Source organism: Mixophyes fleayi, chromosome 5, assembly GCF_038048845.1.
Source record: "Mixophyes fleayi isolate aMixFle1 chromosome 5, aMixFle1.hap1, whole genome shotgun sequence".
NCBI classification, from domain to species: Eukaryota; Metazoa; Chordata; class Amphibia; order Anura; family Limnodynastidae; genus Mixophyes; species Mixophyes fleayi.
In genome coordinates, this window is record NC_134406.1 from 59,565,009 (window position 1) to 59,577,926 (window position 12,918).

The following is a 12,918-nucleotide window of genomic DNA, read 5'->3' on the forward strand; positions in this document are numbered from 1 at the left end:
TACTATTACCCATTCAATAATGATTGTAAAAGAGTTTTCAATCTATGTATCTGTGTGGTGGAAATTTCAAGCAATATTTATAAAATGAAATTGAACGAATGGTAGTCTGAGCTCTCAAACTCCTCTGCTACTGACTACAATAGAACTTTGTTTCTGGACCATAAGACGTCAGAAAAATAAGTAACAATGTAATGCTGTTTTAAGACATTAGTGATTCCAGAAGAAAGATTATATTTTTCTGCACACAAGACACGAGTGGTAATGGGTATCAATATTTTATTCACGAGAGGACAACAATCGGTTAGTGTACCTTTGTTTTTACCTATTTTAGACATATACATACGCTGACAATCTATACATCCCACATACACATACACTGACAATCTATACATCCCACATACACTGACAATCTATACATCCCACAAACACATACACTGACAATCTATAAATCCCACATACACATACACTACACTGACAATCTATACATCCCACATTCACATACACTGGCAATCTATACTTCCCACATACACCTTCACTGACAATCTATACTTCCCATAGTACACATACACTGACAATCTATACATACCCTTGGTTGGTTGGTAAAAAAGAAATAAAATGTATATATCACTTTCTAAAAGAAAACATGTGTGAATTGCAAAAAGTTTATAAAAATAACACAATTTTATTCACACAGCATTAAAATGTCACCCCTATATATCTGCAGATAGCATATCAATCCCTTGTATAGAAGCATCGTAATTCACATATAAATATGTAAAAAAACTAGAATCAGCTCAGTTCGTATAACATGGGTCTCCCCGAAGTTAAACACTGAACTCATTTCTTTTACTACAGCTTACCTGATTCTGCAGTGTTATCGTTGCTCCTGATCCATAATCTTCCCATTAATATGTATGGGAAGCTCATGAAGGAGAGACAGTGACAACACCCCTGTGTGTCTGCTCCACCTTAGGCTGGGTACCCACCAGTTTCGGACTGGGGCATGAAGGGCCCACCGGGGGACTGCAACGCTAGGGGCCCACCAGAGGGGGTGTGGCCAGCCATCATAGAGGCGAGACCAGACATTAAAGGGAGAGTGGTCAGCCCACGAAGGACAGCTAGCACCATAGTGTAGTATATAAAGAATGTAGTGTGCTCATCCTTCTCTTTTAAAATGACAGGCTGACTGCGCACTTAGTTACTAACCTGCTCATGCTCCTCTGGGCGGTTGGATATCCGGAACTCCTACTCTCATCTGCCCTGCTCAAAGTAAAAAACACACTACCGCGCAGGTTCAGAGAGCCCAGACGCGACTCTCTACACCTGTGTGGTAGTGTGTTTAATGGGAGTGTTTGGCAAAAACGGGGAGGGGGGGGAGGAGTTGCGCTCTACCCCTACTGTTGCAAGAGCAGCATTAACACAGGTTATCCCTCTCTACGAACTAATAATATACTGAAAGTTAAGCACTCATTGACTTATGTATTATTCCAAGTGTAATGCTAATAATAAAATTTGTATTCTTTTATCTTGAATACAATTCGTATTTTTCTATATCTTGTATTAGGCTGTGAGCAAGAGGCTCGGTTCAATTAGTGGGATAACATTTAATGTTAGTTTTATCACAATTTATTGAATCCTGGTTAAAATACATAAAAATACATTAATATAGACAAATAAAATACTCCAATTAATCCACAGTATTTATATTATGAGGCATTGATTTCTATATACATACATATGGTATGGCATCAATTGAACATACATAAAAAATCAGACAAACCTAGGTATATAGACCTGGACTAGTCTAGCTACTGGGAGGCAAATGGCAGTGGGTATAAATGCTGCATTGATCCAGATATAACACAGTCACTGATATCTCAATAAAATAATGTTCATAGCATACAAGTCCAGTAGATGGGAATTGGTATTTCTTTAGGTCTCTGCTAGTGCAATATAAATATTCAGATCACTGTCCACATATATCACATGGTTATTGCTGCGATGCTTTCAAATTTAACTTTGTTTACTTGCAGTTTCGATGTATATAGAGATGGTGGCCGGGTACCCAGTGTGCTGAAATCAGAGGATGTTTCTCGTGGTCCGTGCTTGTTACTGTTGGAGAGGAAGGTGCCTGCGTTCCACTGTGGAACGCATCTGTCCCTTCCTGTTCTCGCGTATGTCCAAAAGATGAATTGTATGCAAGTCGGGAGTCAGCTGTTTTCTTAGCTCCTCCCTAACCACGGAGGGGGCATGGCTATAATATGGCGGGGCCTACCGGTGGATAGTCCTGCTGCCCTGCAGGCCAGTCCGAGCCTGGTACCCACTACAAATAATTTCTCCCAATGCAATATGGTTAACGATTTTACCAATGACTGAAAGTTCCAATTAGCATGCCGAATTCATGCATACACACTTACACGATTTTACACTCTTTACCTTCAGATCTGTACTCTTCATCTGTCATAACCATCTGCTGAAATGATTGTGACTCTGTAAACTCTATGGAGATCTGCCTACACTGCAGGTCGTGAGTGCATACAAACTCCAGAATTTGCCCGACATTGTTCCATTTATAAAATCAAATCAAACAATATGATGTGCACGGTAGCTTAGTGGTTAGCACTTCCACCTCACAACACTGGGGTCCCGAATTCGTTTCCCGACCATGGCCCAGACAGAGAATGCATGCATATGCACCAATAGAGACTTGTGCATATCAATATACAACTGGAAGGGTAGAACAGGGGAGGAAAGAGGTGTGCAAACGAAGGCCAAGTACAGTTAAGGCGCATTGACACAAATGCGGCTCATGCAGACCTGTAGAAACATGCATATACACCTAAGGGCAGGAGCAAATACACTCTAATGATGATAAACTAGGCGCATATGCTGCCAATGTGGAGCATGTGTACAGCTCTGCATATGGACAGAAATACACTTTCATTGCATGTGCATTTTGTTTGAGTAATTTACACCCATTTTTCAACCAATTCGGCATCAGGCCCCGTGTCTGTATTGCTCTTCTACTCCTGTGTCAGCTGTTTATGATCATTTTTATTATTAAACCTACACCAGGTCACTGTAAGCCCAACCTGTCATGAAGAGACTTGAGCTACTCTGAGATAGACTTAACCAGATGTACAGTCATGACCAAAGGTTTTGAGAATGACACAAGTATTGGTTTTCACAAACTTTGCTGCTTCAGTGTTTTTAGACCTTTTTGTTAGATGTTGCTTTGGTATACTGAAGTAATATTACAAGCATTTCATAAGTGTCAAAGGTTTTTATTGACAATTACATTAAGTTTAAGCAATGGGTCAATATTTGCAGTGTTGAACCTTCTTTTTGAAGACCTCTGCAAATCGCCGTGGCATGCTGTCAATTAACTTCTGGGCCACATACTGACTGATGGCCGCTGTCACGGGCACTAGGAGCTCTACCCAGGATTCACCAGATGATAATGCTTACCAGAGGGGCGGGGTTTACACAGCGATCCTCTGGGCAGTAGGGTGAATAGTGGGAACGTATATAACAGCAGATGGAGAGAGAATGCCAATGGAATAGATGAGAGTCAGCGACTTGCAGCTATAATGGTAGGAGAGTCAGCGACTTGCAACTATAGTGGAGAAGCAGGTCTCAACCAAGATGAGTAGAGTGGACGTGAATAGGTGAAGGAAGGTAACGGGAAAGTCAGTGGTCTGCGGATAGCAAGTTGTACCACTGCTGTGATGAGAAGACTTGTCCAGGTACAGGTAGGTAGCGGGAGAGTCAGTGGTCTGCGTATAGCAAGTTGTACCACTGCTGTGAAGGGAAGGCTTGTCCAGGTGCAGGTAGGTAGCGGGAGAGTCATTGGTCTGCGTATAGCAAGTTGTACCACTGCTGTGAAGGGAAGACTTGTCCAGGTGCAGGTAGGTAGCGGGGGAGTCAGTGGTCTGCGGATAGCAAGTTGTACCACTGCGAGGAGGTGAGGACTTGTCCAGGTGCGGATAAGTGGAGTAGTAGTAAAAGTCTATGACTGTATGTATACAGCTGGAGAGCAGGGAAGCGAGTCCAAACAGATATGCGGGATAACAGCTAATAGTCTATAGCGGGTATGTATACCGCTGCTGAGTAGAGAGGCTTGTCCAAAGCAGGTATGCAGGATAACAGCTGATAGTCAATAACAGATATGCATATCGCTGCTGAGTAGAGAAGCTTGTTCACACAGATATGCAGCGTAACAGCTAATAGTGTATAGCGGGTATGTATACCGCTGCTGAGTAGAGAGGCTTGTCCAAAGCGGATATGCAGGATAACAGCTAATAGTCAATAACAAATATGCATACCGCTGCTGAGTAGAGAAGCTTGTCCAAGTGCAGGCACAGCAGGAGAGCTGGGAGACTGTAGCGGGTATGGGAACCGCCGGTGAGCAGAGCAGGTAATCCAGCAGGCAGCTGAAGACACGAGCAGGAGAACTAGGAGTCAGTAGCGGGTATGGGAACCTCCGGTGAGCAGAGCAGGTAATCCAGCAGGAAACTGAAGATACGAGCAGGACACAGGAAACACCTTCAGAGACTCACGGGGAGTGAGACTCGAGATCAGGTAACGATACAAAGGCCACAGGTGCCTTAAATAGGGAGAGGTGATTGATCCACCAATTAGGTTAAAAGCAAGGTCATAAGAGTTCAGGGAACCTGCGTATGCGCAGTCCTATCAAGATGGCGGACGGCCGCGGCTCTGGACAGGTGCCGGCAGGAAGGAGAGAGAACCACGCACAAGAGCAGAGGCACTCACAGTACGGTGAGTGACAGCCGCCCATTGTTGCCTAATCAATGCTTGGAGTTTGTCAGAATTTGTGGGTTTTTGTTTGTCCACCCGCATCTTGAGGATTGACCACAAGTTCTCAATGGGATTAAGGTCTGGGGAGTTTCCTGGCCATGGACCCAAAATTTTGATGTTTTGATTCCAGAGACACTTAGTTATCACTTTTGCCTTATGGCAAGGTGCTCAATCATGCTGGAACAGGCAATGTTCATTACCAAACTGTTCTTGGATGGTTGGGAGAAGTTGCTCTTGGAGGATGTTTTAGTACCATTCTTTATTCATGGCTGTGTTCTTAGACAAAATTGTGAGTGAGTCCACTCTCTTGGCTGAGGAGCAACCCCACACATGAATGGTCTCTGGATGCTTTACTGTTGGCATGACACCAGACTGATGGTAGCGCTCACCTTTCCTTCTCCGGACAAGCATTTTTCCAAATTCCCCAAACAATCTGAAAGGAAAATCATCAGAGAAAATGACTTTACCGCAATCCTAAGCAATCCAATCCCTGTACCTTTTGCAGAATATCAGTCTGTCCCTGATGTTTTTCCTGAAAAGAAGTAGCTTCTTTGCTGGTCTTCTTGACACCAGGCCATCCTCCAAAAGTCTTCGCCTCACTGGCGTGCAGATGCACTCACACATGCCTGCTGCCATTCCTGAGCAACTTCTGCACTGGTGGTGCCCCGATCACGCAGCTGAATCAGCTTAGGAGACGGTCCTGGTGCTTACTGGACATTTTTGGGTGCCCTGAAGCCTTCTTCACAACTATTGAACCTCTCTCCTTAAAGCTCTTTATGATCCGATAAATTTAGGTGCAATCTTACTAGCAGCAATATCCTTGCCTGTGAAGCCCTTTTTGTGCAAAGCAATGATGACTGGACGTGTTTCCTTGGTTAACAGAGGAAGAACAATGATTTCAAGCACCACCCTTCTTTTAAAGCTTCCAATCTGTTATTCTAACTCAATCAGCATGACAGAGTGATCTGCAGCCTTCTCCTCGTCAACACTCTTACCTGTGTTAACGAGAGAATCACTGACCTGACATAAGCTGGTCGTTTTGTGGCCGGGCAGAATTCAGTGGAAATGTTGTATTTGGGATAAAGTTAATTTTCATGGCAAAAAGGGACTTTGAAATTAATTGCAATTCATCTGATCACTTTTCATGACATTCTGGAATATATGCACATTGCCATCATAAAAACTGAGGCAGCAGACTTTGTGAAAAATAATGTTTGTGTCCTTCTCAAAAGTTTTGGCCATGACTGTAGGTGCTAAGGGGATGCACTTACACCACACTGCCAGTGATCAGGGGGTGAAACAGAGAACATTTTCAAAATGCAGGAATTTATTAAAATTGGTAGGCAGGTGTTCAAATTAGGTAGTTTATCAGAAAATCTATGAGAGTTTACATGCACGAAAGTCTGTACTGTATGTATGTATGTAAGAAATACCTCTCAAAGCTTTTCTGTGTAGAATGAGTTAATGTAAAGGACCTGGATGGTGCTAGTGTCACACAGTACATTTTTTTAAAAATACCTGTTCCTACACCAGAGTTGTTTGGTATGATGCCAGTGGTCGTTTGGCCCTAGGGGTAGACACCTGGACAGGTATCTCCAACACAACATATGAACATAGCCTTAAGGCTCCTCAGCATTTTTTCTTTAAATGGAAAATAAGGTTGTTGAATTTCTTTCCCTACAAAATGCTGCCTGACAACATGTCCTATCACATAAATGTGTGATGTGTATGTCAGACAACTGTTATGTCATTATTATTATTATAGTACTACTGTATTCTTCACAATCAGATCTATTTAAAGTGAACTATTATTAAGTGCTTTAATAATATTACACAAAAGAGCGAGACAGTCATTAACCAGCATTTATCTGTTTAGTATAGTCAGATTAATGAAAGCTAATTTTGGGTAACAGCACAGGATCTACTTGCAATATTTTATTAATTAAGCCCTATAGTTTTAAATATTTTGCGCTTGTGATTTTAAAGTACCCTCGTGGTTGTTTAAAGGTTAATTAAACTTAATGCAAATTGTAAAATGCATAATTTCTCTTAAAAAATCAGATTTAGGAGCAGATCCAGCTAAAGGGTGCAGATTTGTTCCTGGGTACACCATGATGCGATGCAAGAGATGCAAATGCAATATTATTTGCATGCTGGTGAAATACTGGCTTCTTTTGTGTGTAGCACACAAGCACTAGGCAGCTTTATTTTAAACTTGCAAGTTAGAGTTTAGCTAGGACACGCCCCCATACCAACTCCAAATCTGTCCTCACATTTTACATCTGCTCCCTTTGCAACATAACATGGTTTTGTCAAGGCACAAATTACGACTTTCAGATGGATCTAGACTAGGTACACACTGGAGCATTCTCGTCCAATAATTGGACAAATCAGCCAACATACGACCATTCGAAAGTCGGGTTAGTGTGAATAATAACACGATGGTCAAAAGTTGTCCCAAAGTGTTGATTGTCGACTCATTTGGTTGGTTGTACCCCCTTCCGATCATGCTCACAATCTCCATGGAGTTTACAGAGTCTTTTCAGTCAATGCTAGCAATGAATGTCCCGGTGAATAAATGTAGAGAGTGCTGTAGAAGGAATAATTCATTGAACGTTCTGAGACAGAATGTTTCGTTTCGGAGTCACAGAAGCTAACAAAATTTGTTAGGTCGTGTGCATGTGGATAGCTATAACAAGGCAGTTTTAATCAGTGTGACAATGTGACATGAATGAATGAATGAATATTGTGCTGTCATTCTCCGAAGACTAGAGGACCAGATGAAGGAACAGATGAAGAGCACAGATCTGAAGGTAAATCGTGTCAGTGTGAATGCATGAATTGCCAGACTGATTGGACCTTCAGTCGTAGGTACAATCGTTTGAGATAACACGTCAATTGGAATATTCTTCAGTGTGTACCAAGCCTTACTCCTAACTTTAAATTTTGGCCCAGAAGGTACAATTTTCTATATTGGCAAAACCATGTGGCACTGCAGGAGTGATTCAAATGTAAAATGTGCAGACACTTTTCCAGTTGGAAGAAGGTCACATCCCAGCTGAACTGTAAATCACTCTATGAAAATGAAGCTGCCCAGAATTTGTGTGCTACATGCAAAAAACTGGCAGTGCTTTCTTGACATGTAAGAAAAAGGTGCAGTTAGTTAGTTTTAGACCTAATTGGTGGAAAATCACTGCATATTAGGTCCAAACTACCGGCGATTCTAATCAAAACCTGATTAGTATCTATTAGGTGTTAATTAGGAATATCAACCAAACTTGAGAACCAAGGCTCTATTTCCTATAAATTGTGATATTCCTTAAAGTGCTGCCAATTGACCTGATAGTTAGAGAATGGTCCCATTCTAAAATCAATTTCAAACTGATAAGCTTAAGTTTAAGCACAAAACAAGGAACATAAGGTGTAACATACAGTGTGAAGAGAAACCTTAATGACGAGGCTTACTACACTCAAAACTCACCACAGACAGCATGAACAATCCCAATATCTTTAAAGGTGTATTTCATAGCAAATTACAGAGTAAATGTACAGAGAAAATTATCTAAATAAGTCAATATTCTATATTCTGTATTCTTCTAACAAGAGAAATGTATCAAGTTCAATTGCAAGAATGTAACATACATTATTTAAATGTATGTGGAATTGAGAATGTTCGTATCATTTCGACACACTTTGAAGTGTGTGTCAAGACTTTGGACAGATTTACCCCTGTGGCTCCCGCATCAAACCAAGCTGATCAGCAAAAGTTCCAAATCATTAGCAAACTTCCTTAAATCACAAGTGCTTTATAACTCTGTTATAAGAGTTATTCAATAAGTAGATTTAAATTTGGACATTAGAATAGAAAAGTTGTGCTCCAAATGTTTCAAGTGTGGAATCGCGGGCGGTGTAAAAAGGTTCAGTTTAATTCCAACCACATAAAACTCAATTGTGGCATTCTCCGATAGCACTAAGAAAGAACAGGCAATACGATTCATCCACTGAATGTGGACTTTTTCCAGTCATATCATCGATCAATAAGAACAGCTTTGTATATGGAATTGGAGACCGTTTAACAGAACACGTCTGTTCTGAATGAAGCCATTTTAAGCCCCCAATCTATGATAGTGAAAAACTAAACATAAATAAACACATGTAACACCAAAAATATATTAATATACATATGAATTAATAATATGAGATAATATGAGATAATACATTACATGATAAAATTGAAATAAAAACAGAAGTAATAATATCAAAATAAATACAATGACTTTATTTGAGCTGCACTTAAAATATATATAGATAGAGAAAAGATAAATATAACAATTAGTAAAATGCAATGCTAATAATACTAATACTAGACAATACATCCTGACAACTAATCATATCTAGAAGGACATATATATATTTATATGCCCATATAAATGTGAATACTATTATATACTAAATATTTAAATCAATTCTAAAAAATATAATTTGAATAAGTGTGTTGGGAATATCCTAATAGTATTTAGTCTAAATCTAATTTCATACATTGTAATCTATCCATAAACCAATCTAATCACAATACATAGTTCAGAAAAAGAGTAATTTCACTGGTACCACTCGTTAAATTCCATTGTCTCATTTAATCCATCTGGATCCAAAGTCTATAATTTAAAGATCCAAGACATTTTACCCCGACATAGGTTCTTATATCTGTCTCCTCCTCTCGTGGTATTAACATATTTTTTACTACCCTCACAATTGAAAGACCTTGTGGGTCGCAGTTATGTTTATCATAGAAGTGCCTGGAGACTCTATGGGGGGAAATCAATTCCCTGTGTTGTTCTTTTAATAATGCATGCCCCGCATTGTGGAACAACGAAGGGAATTGAAATCCCCCCTATATGTCTGTAGACCCTTCTTTATATTTAGCCTGTGTTCCCTAAACCTAATATTTAGGGAACGGGTTGTTCGTCCCACATATTGGAACCTACACGGACATTTCGGGAATATGAATAACATTTGTGGTCTCATAGTTCAGAAATTGAGTTATTGGGTACTCTGATCTTGATTTGACACTCTCTGCTCCATTTTTTTATATATCCACACGTCAAATGGACATGTCTATTGTATCTAAAGCAGACAATTACTTTATTTGAAAGCCAGATGGGGAGGGGGATTGCGCTCTACTCCTGTTGTTGCAAGAGCTGCATTAACAAAGGGTTTCCCGCCCTAAGAGACAAATAATATATACCACAAGGTAAGTGCCAGTGTTCTATTGAATTTTTAGATCTAGAGATTTTCATCACAGAGGGTAGGCTAGCAACTAGAACATTTAGAAAAACAGTGGATATCAACAGTTTTATTCTATCCAACAGTAACCACAACCCCAATTGGCTGTGAAGCATTCCCCCTCAGCCAGTTTACACGGATCAGACGTAACTGTACTGACATTCATGATTACATTGTACAAGGGAAGAATATGAAACAACAAATTCTTGAGAAAAAATATGATGCAGAGTTGGTTAATCAGGCCTATTCTAAACTTAAAGATACTGATAGGAACAGCATTTTATAAGGATAGAACATCGGATTTAGTTAGGATTAAACCATCAGCTAAAGCACAAACAGAACCAATTTACTTTGCATCAAATTATTTCCATGAATCTCACTTAATTAATAGCATTATTCGGAAACACTGGTAAATCCTCAAACAGGAAGACACATTAGGACCTTTACTACCTAAGTACCCACAACTTGTATTTAGGAAAGCCCCTGAATTAAAAGAACCTTGACATTCCTAGCAAAATGGTCATGGACAAACCCAGTTGGCTGAGTGAGAAAACACAGGCAGGGTTTTTTCCAATTGTGTAGCATTAGGATGCAGAAGCACAAAACCAGTTATGGAGTACCAATCAACATCGAGTGGGCAAGGATTCAAAATCCATGACTTTATCACATGTAATAGCATGAATGTTGTATATTTACTTTAGTGCCAATGTATAAAACAGTATATTGGTAGGACAATAAGGACACTTAAAACCCGACTTAGAGAACATTTGAGAAACATTAAGATAGGGTTTAATAATCATCATTTCTCAAGACATTTGAAAGAAACTCACAACTGTACCTATAAAGGAGCTTCCTTTACTGTAATTAAAAACAATACTAACAACTGGAGGGGAGGAAACCTCATACATAAATTAAATAGGGAAGAAACCAGGGCTATATATAACCTGAAAACATTAACACCAAAAGGACTCAATTTTGAATTTGATTTCTCCATATATTACATGTACTGGAGCTATGGCATATTGGTTGCAGGGGGTTGACACTAATGCCATTGGATATGAGTACTCACTGATTCCTCTCAGCCAATCAGGTAATTGCAGTCTCCATTTCAGATTCCCTCCATAACCAGTTCATGGGAGCTGCCATCTTGGATATAGTCACCTGATCCATCTCAGCAACTCAGAGTGCTGCTTCTGCCCAGCTGACTGCAGTCTCCAATCAGGAATCAGCAACTATAAAAGGACTTCCTGGAGCATTTACCTGTTGCCAGTGCAGCATTGTATTCCAGATGCCAGGCTGGTTCCCATCAGTTTGCAGTCTCATTATCTTGCTACAGTCTTGCTACTAACCTAGCTCTGACAGTGCCGTCTGCATTCTGGCTCCAGTCCGATCCCAGCACTCTGGTTCCTTCCAGCGTTCCGGTTCCATTCCGGTTACAGCAATCCTCTTCCAGTATTCTGGTCACAGCATTCCGGTTTTGTTCCGGTTACAGCAATCCTCTTCCAGCATTCCGGTTACAGCATTCCGGTCACAGCATTCCGGTTCCATTCTGGTTACAGCAATCCTCTTCCAGCATTCCGGTCACAGCATTTCGGTTCCATTCCGATTACAGCAATCCTCTTCCAGTATTCTGATCACAGCATTCCGGTTCCATTCCGTTTACAGCAATCCTCTTCCAGCATTCCGGTCACAGCATTCCGGTTCCGTTCCGGTTACAGCAATCATCTTCCAGCATTCCAGTTACAGCATTCCGGTTTCAGTCCGGTCTAGCAATTCAGTTCCTGTTTGCTTTCCCCTGCTAGTGTAACCACCATCTGCACCAGTCCATTCACTACATGCAGAGGGACATTATCAGTCCACCAGCTTTGTCTATGTAGTCACCAGTCCAGCTCAGGTGTGACATTGTTATTATATTTCGATATAGCAAAGAACTACCTATGGTTTGCATTAGGTTATCTGCTATCCATTTTATCTGTTTTACACACCAGGATATTCCGCCTGTCCTGTTTGAATGGCCAATCTTTTGCTGCATCTATAAATTTGGTCAGATAACCTCCCTGAATTAAATTTATTTGCATATTATTTGCTTATTTTAAGTAATCCTCATCAGACAAATAATGTCTACTCAACCTACTCATCTACCTCTTTGGGATGTTTTTAACCCAGGGTTTTATTGACCACTGTTATAATGGAGGTATGAGCTTGAGTCCACAGACTTATTCTAATTCGTTTAAACAATTCTCTCATTACTTGCTGAGAGGGTGACATCGAGGAAATTAACTGAAGAGTAATCAAAATTGTAAGTAAATTTTAGATTAAAAATGGGACAGAATTTAGTGCTAGTTCAGACCCACCTTCCCAAATTATAAAAAGATCATCAATGTAGCGGCCATAAAGCCATATCATTTTCTTAATACTATGATAGAAGCTTAATCACAAACGACCAATGAATATTTATTTTTTGTTACCCACCCCAAAATCTCAGCAATTTTTCACTAGTAACTCGTGTTGCAAATTTTGGCATCTGCAAAGTGAGTTCTAGCTAAGAATTGGAAGATCCCGCTTTCCCCTAAAACACAGGAATTAAAAATGTTATCTTGCATATTGCTGTCATGGAGAAAATCACGTGTTACCTCCGTGATAGAGGACATGTGTTCGTGTAGCTCTTGACCCTGTGGCTCTTCAGAGAGAGCCAGAGCCAGCCACACTCCCCTTAGTTATCATAATCATAACATACTCATTACCAAAGTTATCAGCTGGATCAACGTCTTTTTCCTTTCCACCTTAAATTCTATATTATTTCCCTCTTAGTCTTAA